This window comes from Typopeltis vanoorti, chromosome 3 (assembly GCF_054136105.1).
Source record: "Typopeltis vanoorti isolate ZY-2024b chromosome 3, IOZ_Tvanoo_1.0, whole genome shotgun sequence".
Taxonomy (NCBI): Eukaryota; Metazoa; Arthropoda; class Arachnida; order Uropygi; family Thelyphonidae; genus Typopeltis; species Typopeltis vanoorti.
Window position 1 is genome coordinate 73,627,513 of NC_143551.1, and position 19,249 is coordinate 73,646,761.

The 19,249-nt window shown below is 34.7% G+C and overlaps 1 protein-coding gene and 2 non-coding genes across 4 annotated transcripts in view; all 3 read right to left on the reverse strand.

The window, feature by feature from the left end:
* Nucleotides 1-19,249, reverse strand: part of LOC150108267 (uncharacterized) — a 709,268-nt gene that overhangs the window by 550,456 nt on the left and 139,563 nt on the right. The gene's annotated exons all lie outside the window — the stretch shown is intronic.
* TRNAT-UGU (transfer RNA threonine (anticodon UGU)) lies at nucleotides 6,514-6,586 on the reverse strand. Its single transcript has one exon. It is a non-coding gene; the product is annotated as a tRNA-Thr (tRNA).
* On the reverse strand, nucleotides 6,700-6,771 carry TRNAG-UCC (transfer RNA glycine (anticodon UCC)). The gene has a single exon. It is a non-coding gene; the product is annotated as a tRNA-Gly (tRNA).

The window sequence follows — 19,249 nt, forward strand, 5'->3', positions numbered from 1 at the left end:
GGATTAATCTTATAGAAACCCTTCAGTAATTTGAATGTCTCAATCATATCACCCTTTTCCACCTATCAACCAATTTTTGCAACCCACAAATCTTCAACCTGTTCTTCTCATAAGGTTCATTCCACAGACCTGCTATCATCTTGGTCACTTGTCTCTGGATCCTCTGGATCGATAATTTCCCGTCTTTAATTTGTTTATAAACACGTTTCAAAGCCAATATAGTGTCAGCTCTTGCAGACACATCGTTTCACTTAGTCTTTTAACTATTAAAGATTTTTTTCTAAATATTTAAGGAGTATACGCCATCTTCTTCTTGAAGATGAAAAGTAATCATATACATTTTGAATAAAACAAAAATATTGCACTGCTTCTGGACAAGATTCCGTGGCATAGTTGCCAATTAAATTTAAGGAATGACTTGAACACGGTATATAATGTGCAGAGGGAGTATGTTTTTCAGCCTAGCTTGTAAACCTGTATAGATACCTTTCATATTGTCATAGCTTTGTCCTCTGCACATTTTTATATCCAAAGATAATTCTTCTAATCTTTTTAACATTACCTCTTCTAAATATAAGGAATTATGTTGTGTAATACTGATGAACCAGATAAATGTTTCTCTAATATCAGAATTTGCGGCAACATACCTAAATATCATAGCTAATTGGTCATTATGAGCAATGTCTGGTGTTGAATCGAGTATTATTGCAAAATAACAACTTCCTTAACTTCTGATATTAATATTTCTCTTGTTTTTTAGCTATTAACACTATGAATTCATCACAAGTGTGGTAAGAAAGATAATTTGTTCTGCCGAACCACAGTTGGCATACATTTTCATGCGATGTTTTAAAAAATCATCAAATTCACTTAAATAATGTAAACACGATAAATAATTTCCGCAAGAATCGATAAAATATCATTTGTATTTCCTTTAAATGCTAGCCCTAGTTTACTCAGTAACTTAATGGTAGCTATTATTCTTTTTAAAACCTCTCTCTCCAATAATTTTCTTCAGATTGTATTTGTTTGATCAATTCGACTATTTACAGAACTTGATTTTCTTTTGTGATATGTGCACATCGTTTGTATATGCTCAGTAGAATGCTCGTGATCATATAAGGTTCTTGTTATATTTCCCCGGTCATTAAAACCGTTCATTAAGCTATTATTTGACTTAGAAAACAATTTACAAACAAAGCAGTAAATTGCTTTGCTGGTTTCTGAAAAAATTAGCCACTCTCGTTTCTCCTTTGTTCCATTTGCCTTTTTACAGTAAAAATGTGATTCATTTATATTTTTGACATACATTCTATTGCGTTCTGTGTATTCTTTTTTTAAATTTTCGATTTTACCAACATTCTGGGGCATGTTTATTAAAATATGCTTGATAAACTGCTATACTGGTAGGATAAGAGATAGCTTGCTTGCTGGTAAGTACAGACTCCAATTGAAAATTTTCTTCAGAACCCACTTGATTTGTTTCATTTACTTCTTTCTCTCCTTCTATGTTTTCCACAACAATTTGATGTTCTTCATTTTCACTTTCATCTCCTTCTGATAAGAATACCAATGTTCCGTTTTCATTCCGAGAAGTGTGAAGTACAACTTCAGTTCTATGAAATTCTTCATTTTCAGAATGCAGGAAAAAAAAAATTTCCTCCCTTTTGATTATTTAGCTGATTTTCATTTTCTCTGAGTTGTTTTCTTTTACTAGCTGCAGATTCAAATTTTCTTGGCATCATTATGTGTATTAATCTATCAAAAGCGAAATAAATATTTATTAAATCCAAAATAAACATATAAATAAAATAAACAATTATGTTAAAAGCTAAAAAAATACAAAAATAGAAACAGTAGTATTTTGGTTTTGTTAAAATAAACGAGTAACCATAAAATAAGAATAATAAATTAATTGAAAAATATATTCTTACTGACTGCGACAACTACTTTAACCATATAATTAGGTATATACACTTGTATACAGTATATACTGCTTTACAAATACTAGCCAAATAACGGTAACTAAACAATCAGTTTAATTACCGTTATTTGGAATTTCCTTTACTGTTCTACGATATTTGACCCTTTTTGGTGCACAATTTATTTACTGTATCTCTTCCCAAAAATAAAAACGAATTTCATATGTATACAATGAATATTAATATTAAAAAAATCTTGGTAATATTAAACCAGCAATGCTGTAAGTCATTTTATATAAAGAAATGATTAACTTATATTGATGGATTATAAATAATTATGCAACTTCTACCATACTTTATATTTAATATTAAATTTTCTAAATAGTTTAAAATCTTTTATTGTAATTCTAAATATATATATTATTTACGCTTTTAAATATTCCATGTAATTAAAATCTTTCTGTGAAAGACTTCAATTGCAATGTTGATTTTGTTTGACAAGCATCATAGTTGCTACAAAAATTCTGAATACTGATAAAATATTAAAAGGTATGGTATTAATTTAGTATAGCAATAAAAGTTTTTTTTTAAAAAAAAAAAGAATTTAAATTCAATCAAATTAAGCTTGCTAATCAAGGTAAAAATAGGAACTTCATCACCTGTAAAGTTCAGATACTTTCACTAAAAATAAAAATTTTGAATTTACAGTAATAAAAATTGTAGCAAAAATCGTCATATTTATGGAATTACAACATGGATCTAAATATAAATATAAAATGTTTCAGTTTGCAGTAACATGCATAGTATGTCTCCCTGGTTGACAGAATGGTTAATATATCTGCTTCCCAACCACCCAACTTTAGGTGAAAGGTAAGTTTTGTCGCCTAGTGCAAGACCACCTTACTTACTGGCGGCTTGGGAGTCACACAAAAAGCATATAATATATATATATATATATATACTAGAGGGGATCCGCCCTCCCTGGCACCTACGGCACCCAACCCCCCCCAAGTTCCGGGCTGGTAAGCCGGTAAGACAAAAAAAAAACGTTACCTAAAACTTCTATATATATATATATATATATAGGACTAATTCAGTTCCAACTTTATTGCACAATTATTAAGATTTATTCAACTCCAGCTTTGATTTTTTTAAGTTGCAGTAATAAGCATAATAATTCCAGCTTTAGTTAAAACATAGAGGCAATAAATAGTAATGATAACTTGCTATGCTCGCTAACATTCACTTCTTTACTCGACATTTTACCCTAAAATAACTAGAATCTTGATGCACAAAAAAATGAACCGAAAAATCAATTTAATTTATAAATAATAATAAACTTGAAAATCAAATGCTCTATTTATGTGATACAGAAACTGCTCTTACCCAATTAATTAATACAAATAGCAGCAGCACACAAAACAACCTCTGTTGTCTCAGGAACGTGTTTCAAAATGATCGCAATTTCAATACTCAGTAATCTGTTCTTTCCTAACAGGATTCTGGGAAATTACAGAGTGAAATATTCTTAAGAACTTTATGGATTAAACTGACCATATATTTAATCTCTGGATTAAACTGCTAAGTCACTCAGTGGTTGGTCAACACAAGTCAAACATTTACTAAGAGAAAATTTCCAGAGGAGATTGGAATTTAATAATATTGATAAGAACAATAGTCTAAAAGTCCAAATAGTCTAGAAGTGAAAACCATCTGTGACAAAATGAAAGTAGTTTATTTAAGTAAAAACACAAAAATACAACCAATTTATTAAGTATATCTTTATAGAGTTCATAATTAAAAGGACTATAATAATAATAATAATAATAATAGATTTCTACAGATGTGTCTCATCTTGTTTTGGTATTATCAAGTTATTCTGAAGCATTATGAATTTTGCCATTTTATTATTATGCCGCTAATATTTCTTCAAATGCAGCACTTTTTACAACAAAACTGGATAAGTTATGTTGAATATCTGTTCACAAATATACTCAAAATCCCTTTGACCTAATAAAAAGGTAGAATGCTGATGAAACTTTATCAGCATTCTATCTGTTAAAATGTAATTATCCCCCCTCCCTCATTTGGAATTTCCTTTACTGTCCTACGATATTTGACCCTTTTTGCTGCACAATTTATTTATTGTGTCTCTTCTCAAAATAAAAACGAATTTCACATGTAGGAAAATAAATAATCAAAATGTTTGTTTGCATTGGAAATATGTCAAATATTTATATTTTTTAAATAGCATTTATTGAAATAAATATGACATTTTGCTTTCTTTCCTTGCAAAATAAGATTATATGGGTCACACATTTCAATTTTAGGAACGATTTTCTTTTATGAACAACAAATGATGTTAAACTGCATTACTCGGGGTTTCCGAATGTGAGTCTTTTTAATACAAAAAATTTATATCCAATGGTATTTTATCAGAGACTCTTCGCCTTTGTTTTTTTGCTTAAAACTGCAACAGATTTTTTTTTTTTTATAGGATCCGAATTGCTATAATATCCAATGTAACCACTGTAGATATGCTCATGAAGGATATTCTATACAAAATAATTCAAAATTTATGTCATTTTGAAGATTTTCTACTGCATCTACCTCCCTTCTCTCCTGGAACTCAATTACATAACTGCTTTAAATTTCTACTGGTTCGAAAGCTTTCAGACAGTATTCAAAATCTGTTACTTCAGTTTACCATTTTGACAAAAAAATAAATAAATAAAATAAAATAAAGCAATAATATTGTCATGCCGCCGAAGCTTGTCATTCTGTACTATTTCTTTGCAATCTGAAATCAGTTGTTCAGCGGTCTGCTGAAATTTCAGTAGTGTTATTGTTGTTATTCGTTATTTTTTTTTAATTCTAAATATTACTACATCTTCGAAATACTCCATAATAATCCTCTTAGCTGGAGGAAAAGCTAAACTTAGATTACTCTCACTGCTATTGAGAAAGACAAGAGAAAAAGTTTCCCCAGAAATCACACTAAATTGCCTAGCTGTAGTGCAGAATACATCAAGAATGTCTTGTTTCGTTTTCCATTGTTGATTACAACATCCTAACACAGAATGTTAGGATATCTGTAATCAACGTAATCAAATATAAAATGTCTGTAATCAAATATAAAGTGTAGGGAAAATATTGCGACATATCTTTTGCAGGCTGATACAACAGTTATACCAAAATGATTTCTTAATTTATAGTTTCATTTTTATTATTGAAAATTATAAATAATTTGATACAATTATCTTGAAAAAAAAAAGATTTAAATTATTTAAAAGAAAAGGCACATGTGCATTACATAATCATTTATGTTTTTTTTTGGGGGGGGGGGTTATAGAACTATTCCTTTCTGCTCGAGTAACAGTCTGTAAGCTAACGAAAATTATTAAGAAAGTGAGAAACGAATACATCCAGTAGACACACTAAAAAGTCCCTAACAATAGCCGAATACACAGAGAAATTTATTTTATTTTATTATTATATTTTTCACCTTTCTGATTGCTTTACTGATGTTCAAAACGTTTTATTTTGATACTGCTTTTGTAGGATGAAACTGTTTTTAAACAATAATTTCCCCAATATTACATAATTTAATGATTTATACTTATCAGGAAATAATATAAATGAAAAACATACAAAATTTGCTAAGTTATAATAATCACAATTTACTTTTGGTATCGGAATATTAAAAGTTCTCTGCTACAATTACTTTGGAAAAATAATGAATTCAAACAAAAAGAAGGTGCACATATGTGATCTAGCAGTATTTTGTGTGTGTATGTGTGTGTGTGTGTGTGTGTGTGATGATAATTTTGGGATGGGGGGGAGTTAGTTTGAATGAAAATTTTGGAAATAAAATTTCATTTTGACGCATGCACCTACACATGTTTCGAAAGATAAAGTGTAGGGAAAATATCGCTACTTCAAAACTGCCACATAATATCAAAATTAGCCGAAAATATGTACATAACAGTTGACTTCATAACTGCCGTTTATTTCGATTTGTAGTGAGTTAGGGAGAAACCAAGACAGTTGAAATGCAAAAACCAACAGATTATGTTATTATTATTATTATTATTATTTCGGGCAACTCCAGGAGTCCTTAGACTCATCGAGGGAGGCCCTAAACATCATGTCCACACAACTATGCGATTACATTCTCACCGTATCTATCATACCTTGCCTTGAACTCGTTCACCATCATAGCACCCAAAACAGACTCTAGCAGCTTATTCCACTCATTTACCACTCTAAAAGTAAAGAACCCAGCTCTAACGCCCCTGCTAACCACACTCTTGCCCAGCTTCCATAGGTGTCCCCTAGTTCTCCCACCACCAGTCCTGATCTCAAAAATATCCTCTGAATTAATCCTATAGAATCCCTTTAGCAATTTGAATGTCTCAATCATATCTCCCCTTTTCCGCCTATCAACTAGTTTCTGCAACCCACAAATCTTCAACCTGTTCTCATATGGTTCATTCCATAGACTAGACCTGTTATCATCTTAGTCACTCGCCTCTGGATCCTTTCCACCTCCTCCCCATCAAGAAGGAACCGAGGTGACCAAATAAAAAAAAGCCTCTGGTGAGAACCGAACTCACGACTCCTGGTTTACAAGACCAGTGCTCTAACCACTGAGCTACAAAGGCAAAAAGTTCCTCCAGGCAACGACTAGACTTGAACTCTACGTCCATCTTCGGGCAACCTAGCACAGAAGATTCAAGCTCCACTTTCACTGAGCTACACAGGCCTAAAAAAACTCTGCGACGGCCGGGAATCGAACCCGGGTCAACTGCTTGGAAGGCAGCTATGCTAACCACTATACCACCGTCGCACATATAAGGACTTCGCTACCCTACTGTAGCGATAATACAACAAATGACATCGACTTGTTTATTACACTTATAAAAATTATGCATTACATGATATGATTCAAAATTTACGTATGATTCTCTATAAAGGAAAATTTAAAAGTGCGAACTTTTGTGCAATCTGTGAACTAACTTTCAAACTAAGATTATGAATAAAAAAAGAAAACTTGATTTGGAACAGATGAAGGCTGTATTCATTTTTAGATTCGGATTTTCATGAATTTATAAAATAATTGTTTGACAAAAATAATTATCTTCATTCAAGTTCTGGGAGAATTTTAAAATGTATTGGCGATTACAATAATTAGCAAAAAAATTGATAGTGACATTGATCTTCCAAAGTGATACAATATGGAGTGAAGAAAGTATGAAAGGATTTCTTATTTTGCACTGGCATTAAAAACTATAATTATACGATAAAAACAAGCAGAAAAAAATTAACATAACTCATACGTATTTACAGGGCTGGCAGAAGCGGGCATGCAGAGCATGTGAGCGCCACTATGATGGGGGGCCACTGCCAGGGAGCAGTTCATAAGTTAATTTTTAAGAAACAAAATTTTTATCATAAAAACAAAAAATTCTTAGAATGATCAATATTAAAATAAATAAGGCCGGATACACCGAATAAAAATTTTAAAAAAATGTGTATTGCCGCCTCTTTGATCAGCCGGCTGTTTACAATTTGCAGCTAGAGCAGGCTAAATGCTTGCCTGCAGAATGTTGCATCTACTGCAATCTATCCAAAGTGAAACAATGAACGTTTTTTAAGCGCAGAAACAAATTTTCATACAAAACATTTGTTGCTAGTTAACCAGTCATATGGTACGCATCTCAGTAGGCTACTGACAGTAGCGCAGTGCTGACTATTATTTCGTCTCTGTGTCATGTTGTGTAATAATTTCTTGTGGGTATAAAATAGAAATGGAATCAAAAATTTAAAAAAAAGTTATTCGGTGCACAAAATCGTAAGCGTCATGCTGCAAAAGAAGCAGATATTAAGAAACAAACTGGGGCTCTTAATAAAGTTGTTAAAATATTAAAATATTCTGATGCAGATTGTAACCAATTCGATACATCAGAAATCAGAGTTGAAGAACCGTGCACATCATCCAGTTTTCATGAAAGTACTATTGCAACTATTGAACAAGATAATTGAACATGATTTAAGTGAAAAATAGTTAGGATTTAGTCAACTACAACAAGATTTAGTTGTAGTTGACCACGAAATTAACACATTGCTAGTCTCTGCAAATTTAGAAGATCTAGGTGAATGGGGAAATATTGATGAAAAATTACGCGCTGTTTTAATTGAAATGGGGCCTGTTCAAACGAAAAATATAATATATCTCAGAGATACATATGGTCGTAAATTTGGCGACACATATTATAATAGAAAAATGGAAAACGGGAGCTCATGCCAAGAACATGGCTCATTTATTCCGACACTTTAAATTCTGTTTTTTGCTTTTGTTGCAAACTTGTCGCACCTACTAAATCAACTGAATCACCTACTGAGTCTTGTAGAAGGTTATAACGATTGAAGAAATGTAAGTACAACTTTACACAGACATGAGACTAGTTTAACTCATTAAAAATTTCTTTAAATGGAAGGAACTTGATAAAAATTTAAAAACTACTATTGATTTCCAGACTCAAAGCATGTATGAAATGGAAAAGAAACATTGGACGAGTGCTTTAGAATGCTTGATTGAAATTATAAAATTCCTTGGTAGTCGAAATTTGAAAATATACAGCAAAAAACATTATTAGAATGTCAAAATGGATTTAGAAAAGGATGCTCTACAATGGATGCAGCTTTTTGTTTAAAAGTACTTATAGAAAAAAGAAGAGAATTTAATTTAGAAATTAATCTTTTGTTTATAGATTATGAAAAAGCATTCGAAAAAGTAAAATGATATATATACCCTGAGTCAGTCATCTCTGGACGACTGACTAAGGTAGTTTCTAACCTCTGGAATGTCGAGAATGAGGAAAGATTGAGAAGATGCAACTTGCGCAGAGGCTGATGGACAGAAGGAGAAGGGGAAATATGATAGACACCTACAAGTTATTAAGGGGTTGTTATAGGATCAATGCAGTGTTATAGCAATGCAATCAGAGCAATGCTATAGGATCAAAGAGGTTCTACAGAAAATAGTGAGAGATCAGGGGAGAACCAGAGGTCATCCCTGGAAGCTGTATAAGGAGGGTGTGAGGAGGGGAGTGAGAAGCAGGTTTTTTCATGCAGTGTTGTGAATGATCGGAATGCCTTGTCTGAAAGTGTGGTGTCTGCAGAGAATTTGAGTGTGTTTAAAGCACGGTATGATGAGCTGCGTGTTTGATAAAAGGACCTCCTAGATGAGTCTTTGATTCCATGGGGTTTTGGGTAATGATAATAATAATAATACTGTTTGATATATTACAAAGAATAAATATACCTAATATTTTACTACGTGCAAAACTGAATATATACAAAAATAACGAAATAAAAATAAAAATAAATGAAAAAATGCCCGAAAAACAATCTATAAACCAAGGAGTAAGACAGGGATGCCCTCTGTCTCCAACACTTTTTAAAATTTATATTAAGGAAATATTAATACATTACAAATATTAATACAGCGGAACACCTTAAACAATCTGGGTTATAGAAATTTCCCACAATAACAAAATAAATATGATTTTATTTGCAGATGATCAGGTAATAATGTCAGATAAGGAAGACAATTTACAGAGAGCAATATATAATCAAAACAGCAATATATAGTAGAACAGTTTTGAATGAAAATATTCATAGATAAAACTAAAACAATGGCATTTTGTGGACAAACTCCAGTTAGAAGTAAAATAGTTATTGATAATAAAATAATAGAACAGATAAATACTTTCAGTTATCTTGGATGTGAAATAATTATTATTATTATTATTATTCAGGCCTCCATCGAGTCGAAAGACTCATCGTGGGAGGTCCTTCCTAAGAACATAAAGTCTGTCAAGACTCATCGAGGGGAGATCCCCCCCCCCTAAGAAACACAAAGTCTATCATACCACTCCTTAAACTCATTGACCGTTCTCACTCTCATCACTCCATCAGGCAATGCATTCCATGGTTCAACCACCCTCCACGCAAAGAAACCACTCCTCACCCTCTTGCTCACAGTTTCCTTTCGTAACTTCCACGGATGGCCTCTTGTCATCACTCCTTCCCGCTGTTCAACCAAGCGAAAGAACTCTCCAGTGTCAACCCTGTAACCACCTCTCAACAGTTTAAAAGTCTCAATCATATCACCTCTCCTTCTATCCACCAAACTCTGCAGTCCACATTCCCTCAGCTGATCCTCGTAACTATCCTTGTACAGCCATGAAACCATCTTTGTCATCCGTCTTTGTATCCTTTCCACAGTTAATTTATCCCCTTCAAATCCTGGAGATCAAATCTGAGAACAATAGTCCAAGTGTGGTCTGATCAGAGACTTATACAACGGAATGATAACCCTCTTATCTCTGCAGGTCAGTATCCTTCTCATAATTGCAGCAATCCTCTGTGTTATCTTCACCACGTTTGCAATATGTCCTCTAAACTTCAGGTTTCTATCAACCATCGACCACAGATCTCTTGTCTCCTCTACTTCCTCCAGTATAACTCCTCCCACAGAGTATGCTGCATCCCATCAATGTTTCCCAAACCTCATGACCTTACATTTTGCTGCATTAAACTGAAACCCCCATTCATTTCCCCATCTATCTAGCTTAGTCAAATTCTCTTGCAGGGCTACCACATCTGCACTATTACTAATAATCCTTCCTACCTTCGCATCATCCGCAAACAACTGAATATCCCCTTGCAATCCACTGGCAATGTCATTGATATAAAGGTTAAACAATATAGGTCCTAGTACTGAGCCCTGTGGGACCCCACTTGTAACCCTCTGCCTCCTTGAAACTGCTCCACCATGCACAACTCTGATACCTATCAGACAGCCAATCCTGAATCTAGTTGACCAATCTGAGATCCAGACCCATGTGCTGCAACTTAAATATCAGCTTATCATGTGGCACCCTGTCAAATGCCTTTGCTAAGTCTAAGAAAATTGCAGTATATGCCTTTCCCTCATCTAATGTTCTTGTAACTTTATTATAAAAGGTTAGCATATTGCTAAAACAAGAGTGCCCTTTCACAAATCCATGTTTTCTCTCACAGATAACATTACCCTCATCTGCCCAATGTTGTATATGGTCCCTCACTACTTTCTCCAAGATCTTAACAACTACTGATGACACACAGACTGGCCTATAATTAGACACTTCCAGTCTGTTACCACCCTTATGCAATGGCACTATCTTACCTTCCTTCCATTCCATGGGCACCTTTGCCGAAGCCAGACTTTCATTGAAAAGCCAGGTTAAAGGCAGTGTCAGTTCCCTGGCACATTCTCCCAAAACTCGTGGTGAAATACCATCCAGTCCCAAAGCTTTACTGACATCCAGAGTACTCAGTATCTTAAACACACTCTCCTCCTGTACCTCTAAACCTCGAACCAGCCCTATACCTCTAGCATGAAAACTGACTCCTCTAGGATGAAATACTCCAATAAAGTGTTCATTGAACAATTCCACTATGTCTTCTGCATCCGTCACTCTATTCCCATTTTTATCCCACAATATCATTCTTCCACAGTCATTTCTCCTCCTACTGGCCACATAGCTAAAAAATTCCTTAGGATTTTCTTTGAATCTTAGGGCCAACCTCCTCTCATATGCCAGTTTCGCTTTCTGTACCAAACTAGTCACTCTTCTGGCCTGTGCCTTATATTCTTCATGCATCCTCTCTTCACCTGTCTTCTTATATCTCTTCCATAGCCTCTTTTTCGCATGCAATTCATGTTTAATATTGTTTGTCATCCACTTTACTCCAAATTGTGTCCTCTTCTTCACTCGTGGTATGCAACTAACCATTGCTGCTAACAAATATTCTTTCACAATTTCCCACGCACTAATGATATCCCAGCCTTCCAATTCCTCCCTCCATGAAACTTCTCGAAGTTGACGTCTAAGACTATTATAATCACCTGCTTTATAATTCCACATAAGTTCCCGTCTCTTTGATACTCCTCAATGTCTATTCATTTTCCAAGTCAAAACCATATGGTCACTCTCTCCAACTGGTGGGAGGGATGTGATCTCAGTTATTATCAACTCTTCTGATGCTATAACCAAATCCAAAACTCTGGAACCTCTTGTTCCCTCTGTTACATGTTGCCTAAGACATTTGTCCCTCAAGAATTCTAGAAATTCCATTCCCCTATTGCTACATGCATCTTCCTCTCTCCAATTTATACTACTGTGGTTAAAATCTCCCATAACAATCATTCTTCTTGCACTTGCCAAACTTAGCTGTCTAAACATCTCCTGGTCCCCATCCTCTGTGCTCCTGGGTCTGTAGCAACACCCCACTAAATATCCTGTCTTGCCTACCTCTACCTCACACCATATGCTCTCAAAATCACTTGTCTCACTTCCTTCCAAAGCCTCCACTCTTAGAGGACATAGCTCATCACTTATCATAAGCAGTACCCCACCACCACGCTTTCCCCTCCTATCCTGACGAAAAATGCTATATCCAGCGACTTCTATTCCTGTTATTATATCCCCTTCTGTCAACCACGTCTCAGTGATCCCAATAATTTTTGGCCAGGCTGATGCTATCTGCGCCACCAATTCCTCTCCCTTATTCCAGATACTCCTGGCATTAGTATAAAACATATAAATGCCATTGTTTCTATACCCAAATATCATATGAATGAGAAAGAGACATAAAATTAAAAACCTCAAAATTTTTACAAATAGGCCTGATAAATAGAACACTCAATCCAAATATAGTACAAAAAGAAACACTTGAAAATATACAAAACTTTAGCAGTGCCCACATTATTATGTGACAGAGAAATTTGGGCAATAAACAAACAAGATACACAAAGAATAAAAACAAGTGAAATAAGATTTATGAGAATTGCAAAATACACATTATTAGACCAAAAAAAAGGAACAAAGATATTTTAAAAGAACTAAAAACAAAATCAATAGAAGAAAAACTAAACAATTATAAACAAAAATGGATAGAACATGTAAACTGAATGGCCAACACCCGATATCTTAAACAAATAATAAAATATAAACCAATTGGAAAGAGAAGGCCAGGTAGACCTCAAAAAAGGATATTAGATGTATAATTAGACCAGAAGAGACCAATATGGCTATATTCGTAATTAGCGTTATGATTATGATGATGATAGACCAGAAGAGTTCCAAATAATGTACAGAAAGCTGTCTGAACATGAAAAGAAACTGGCTCATTTGGGTTGTCTTAATTAAGATAAAAGACAAAAGAATGGGGTGGTAGTTTTAATATTAATAAGTGCAAAGTGTTGCATTTTGCAGTTCAGAAATATAAGGCTGTGTACTATATTGATGGTGTTGTAGTGCAGTAAGTCGATGAGATTCGAGAGTTGGGAGTGATGATTGACAGGACTGAAGTTTAGAATGCATATTGCAAGTGTTGCAAAGACTGCACATCGTGGTGCTGCTATGATAAGAAGTACTCTAACTTGTGGGGATAAGGAAGTTGTTGTGCCAATGTATAAAGCACTGGTCAGACCACACTTGGACTATTGTGTTCATATTTTGTCACCTGGTTTCGAATGTGATGTGGAAACATTGGAGAGGGTCTAGAGATGAGTGACTAAGACAATATTTGGACTTTGGAATGTTGGCTGTGGAGAGAAGTTGAAGAAACATGGATTGCAGAGTTTGGTGGATAGGAGTAAAAGAGGTGATATATTAAGATGGGAAGATTTTATCGAATTAATCTGGATGGGATTATAAAAAGAGTAGAAGGCAACAGGGGAAGATTTTATAGAATTAATCCGGATGGGATTATAAAAAGAGTAGAAGGCAACAGGGGAAGAACCAGAAACCATCCTTGGAAATTATGTAAGAGTGTAGTAAAGAGTGAAGAGGGGATGTGAGGAGTAGATTTTTTACATGGAGAATTGTCTGTGAATGGAATAGATTATCAGGATATGTTGTTAATGTAAGGAGTGTTAAAGATTTTAAGATTCGGTATGATAAATATGTTGTCAGTTGAATCTGACTTCTTGGAGGGTGCAATAAACCTCAAAACTTGAAAAGCTGTAAAAGAAAACCTTCAAATAAATTTAGAGAGCAAAGGGAAAGAAGAAGATAACCTAGTTATGATTAATTAGAAACTAAGCAATACTGTAATTCATATCTCCCATGCAAAATAGTGCAATTATTTCCATGAAAGGAATAACAAACTTTTAAAAGAAATTATAGGTTTGTTAAGAAACCACAGAGAATTAAAAACAGATGCTACCACTAGAAATTCAATAGAATATTCAGAATTATGCATAACTATCAGAAAAAGAAGGACTCATGAAATCCTATTCTTTAATACCAAATAAATAAAAGAAATTATTGAAAATACTAAAAATATGGAAGTTTTGGGAGCTTTGGCAATAGGAAAAAATTGTTGCTCTAATACAAAAGGATGACAAAATAATTAGAGATAAAACAAAATAATAAACAGAATTGAAGAATACTATTATTATTATTATTATTGCCTGAGACCTCCAGGGAGTCAAGGACTCATCAAGGGAAACTATAAATCACCCAAACTAGCTGTCATACTTTCCCTTAAATTCATTCATACTAGATGCACTCACCACCACCACCTTTCTTGACCGTGAACAAACTTAACTTCCATGGATGCCCCCGTGTTCTCTCTTCACCTTCCATATAATAAAAAATTTCATCAGATGATATCCTATAACACTTATTCAAAAGTTTATAGATCTCTATCATGTCAACCTTCTTTCTCCTGTTAACGAAAGTCTGCAATCCACATACTTGCAATCTGTCCTCATAAATCTTAATCCCATAATCCAGATATAATCTTGGAAACCCTCCTTTGCACCCTTTCCACAGCTTCTTTATCCCCTTGGTACCTGGGAAACCAAACCTGCACACAATAATATAGGTGTGGTTTTATCAAAGCCTTATAAAGAGGAAAAATTACATCCTTATCCTTACATATCAAGGTTTGCTTCAATATTGCAATTATCCTCTGAGTTGTATTCTCAACTTTTGCTATGTGACCTTTGAACTTCAAATTCCACCAATACACCAAGATCCCTTGTCTCCTCAGTTTCTTGTAGCATAACCCAGCTAATATAATTGCTGCTGGAACTCTAATCATGCCAAAGCACTTAACTTTACACTTACTAATATTAAACCAATAGCCATTTTCGTTTGCCCAAATTTCCAGCCTTTCAAATCATTTTGTAAGTGCTGAATAGCAGTAGCATCCTTGATTCCCTGCCTATCTCTGCATTATCGGCAAACAATTGCACATCTGATGTCATTAATGTATAGATTAAACGATAATAGCCAAAGGACTCAACCCTGAGGTACACTAGTCACCTAAATTCTGGCAGATTCACACCCACTGTATACCACTTTTTGATATATGTCTGTCCACCATCCCCTTATCCAAGTCAAGAGTTTATATTCCAATCCCATATTCTCTAGTTTATGCAACAGCCTTTTGTGTGGTATCCTATCAAATGCCTTAGAAAAATCCAACATTATCATAGTGTATTCGTTCCCTTTATCTAACTTGGCCATAACATTGTTATAAAATATGAGTTGATTGCTAAAACATGACCTTCCTTTAGTAAATCCATGATACTCCTTGCAGAGTATAGCATGTTTGTTTACCCATTTCTATATGCAAGTTCTCACCAACTTCTCTAAAATCTTCACTATCACACCAGAAATACTGATAGGTCAGTAGTTAAACATACCAGTTTTTGCATCATACCTTTCTTCCATTCCTGTGGTATCATTCCTGAGCTGAGACTCAAGTTATACAAACATGTGAAAGGCCTAGCCAATTTGACTGAATATTCTTTTAGCAACTGGGCTGATATTCCATCTGTCCCTACAGACAAATTCTTATGCAACAGCTCTTCAACCTTATTTTCATGAACCTCTAACTCTTCATCCAATGTAGCAGTAGCACTATGCACCATGTTATATACCTGTTGATATCTTAGAAAAGTGAGCACTCATTGACTGAACAGTCTCATTAACTTCCGACATTTGAGTACCATCTGCATTCAATAAAGTTATTCTTTCACATTCATTCTTTCTTTTGCTTGTGGCATAACGATAAAATTCTTTTGGATTGCCTTTAGCTTGCATGCTCAATTTCTTTTCATACTGTGATTTAGCTTTCCGCACATTACTTTTCCTGAGCTTTATATGTTTCTTCTTATATTTCTTATCTTCTTCTGGATCTCTTGCTTAATAAGGTTGCACATCCATTTCATTCGCAACTTATTTATTCTTCGAACACTAGGGATACATTCAGATACTGCCTCAGATAAGCACATTTTCAAAGATTCCCATGGATTGCTGACATTTTTCCCATTTAGTAATTGATACATGGGACCAAAGATAGCATTCTCCTAAGTTGATCATAATTATCAGTTTTGTAGTTTACAATGTAACCTGTTTTAATTGGAGTATCAATACAATTATATATTTCCCAAGAAAGCAAAGCATGATCACAGTCACCAATTGGTTCTAAAATAGCCATATTTTTAACAGATACCCCTTTCGAGCAAATCCAACACTGTTTGACCTTCAGTTCCTTTTTTCACATGCTGCTTGAAAAAGTTGTCTCATTTAATAAATTCCTCTTCATTCTTATCATGAGATTTCTCTTCTACCCAATGTTTGGAAAATTAAAGTCGCCCATAATGATCACTCGTTTGGTACCCATTAGACTAAATTATGAAGAACTTATTTCTTTAGAGAGAAATTTAGAAAGAATCAGCTTCGAGAAGAATTTTCAATTGGACATGTGAAAAGTTATCAGAGAAGAGGTTGAGGCAGCTTTGAAAACAATGAAGTAGCGAAGATGGGATTCAAAAGGAACTGTTGCAATTTGGAGGGAAGACAGTAGCTGACTATTTGGCAAGACTCTTTATACTTTGTTTGTAACAGAGAAAAACCCCAGAAGCATAGAACAATGCATTAATAATAATTATTTTAAAAAATGGTGAAAAAGGATAATATTAAAAATTGTAGACCCATCAATGTTGCATTCGCCAGGTTGATAGTTTTTAACACAATGGACACTCATTAGCTGAACAACCTTACCTGCATCTGTAACCCCTCATGCCATCTGCATTTAGAAGAGTTATTCTTTCATATTCATTCTTTCTTTTACTTGCAGCATATCAATAGAATTCTTGTGGGGGTTGTATATTTGATCCATAATGGCTGGCAAGACACCTTGCCAGCCATTATGGATCAAATATGCATCCTCATATGCTTCGTATCCATCATATATTTCAATATAATATCAATGGTATCACAATTTTAATATGCACTTTGCATCCATGATAACCATGATGTCTATAGGCATTATGGCAGGTAGCATGGTTAGCCTGCTGCTTATAACGTTCATCATCCTTGTGCAAACAGTATACCTTCCACATCATCCTTTTCTTATAAATCTCTTGCTTAATAAGATTACACATCCATTTGAATCCTATTATATTTATTCTTCAAACTCTCAGGACATATTCTGATATCACATCATTTAAGTATTATTTAAATGCTTCCCATGCACTGTTGATATTCTTTCCATCAGGCAACTGATCCCATTCCATTGAACTCAGTATATTCCTCAGTTGGTCATAATTTCCTGCTTTGTAGTTCAGCACGTAATCTTTTTTCTGAATGGAACACTGATAAACTTTAGTCACTTCCCAAGTGATTACTGCAGGATCACTGTCACCAACCGGAGGCAGAATAGTTACATCTTTAACTGAAATGCTCTCTGACAATATAATCAAATCTAGCACTCTTTGCCCTCGAGTTCCTTCTGTCACATGCTGCTTGAGGAAGTTGTTCCGCAACAGCTCAATAAATGCATTTTCATTCTTTTCAAGAGATTCTACTGCTACCCAATCAATAGTGGATAAAGTCTCCCATTATGATTACTCTTTTCATGCTCATCTTTTCTATTTGGTGATGCATTTCTTCATCACTAGCAACCGATCAACCAGGTTTGTAACAACACCCCACTATGTAAGTGATCTTGTTCGATTCCACCTCACACCAGATGGCCACATGAAATATTGTTAGTAGTAGTACTACAATCATAGGTCTCTACTCTAACTGGATTCAAGTCATCTGATATTATTAGCAGCACCCCCCTCCTCATCTCCTATCCTCTCTATCCTTCCTAAAAATACTGTACCCTTGACACTCGATACCAGTTAGTAGGTCTGATTCTAATAGCCAGGTCTCACTAATACCTACAATCTGAGGTCGCAACATATTGTAGTGATTGAGACAATTGTAGGTGTCCTCCCGCGATGAGTCTTCGGACTCCTTGGAGGTATCAGAAATAATAATAATAATATTGATTAAAGCAACAAACTCTATCCCTTTGTTTCTGATACTCCTAGCATTCATGTACAGGCAGGGGCACACCAGTAGTGTTCGGTGCCTGTGTGCAAAACTTTAGTTGGTGCCCCTATACCTAGTAGCACGCCAGTAGTGTCCGGCACCTGTGTGCAAACTTTAGTTGGCACCGCTATCCCTCCCCCTCCAATAGAAAAAACACTTTAAAAAAACGTTTTTTTTAAAGTATTTCCTCCTCTTTGGCGCCTTTACTATCCTGGCACCTGTGTGCATCGCACACATTGCACATATAGCCAGTGCACCCCTGTGTACAGGCATAATAATTTACCTGTTTGGTCTTTTGTATTATCTTGTCTGCCTGACACAGTTGGACAACTTGCCAATTTCTATTCGTTTCTAATGCCTTACACATGTAGACATCTTTGCACACTTTTGATGGGTTCTGAACCAGACGAACACAAACCAAAATCATTCTCTCTTTGTCAACATTTCCATGACAAAGCCCATTTGCATCATTATCACAGTAATGTAACATTGTCACGCTTGCACTCACATTCACATTCCTCCCTTTGTAATTTAGTTTCCCTGACTCTCTGTGTTAGGTCTCATACCAGTTATTAGTTTTTTTAGACTCCAGATACCAAACGTATTCAGGTGTAGGCCGAACCTCTTCTACAAATCCAGTCTTCCCTCAGTCACTCCACACATCCAGAAACTCGCATCCATTCCTTCTATACAGCCTACGCATTGAATCGTTTGCCATCATAGCAAACCTTCTTCTTAATTCATTTTTATCATAGCGAGGTAAAATAATGATTTTCAGTTTCTAACTCTTCACTCACTTCTTCCAACAACTCTTTCATGTCCTCTCTCATACTGAACTTATTGACAGTTAAATAGTTAGTACCTGCTACAACT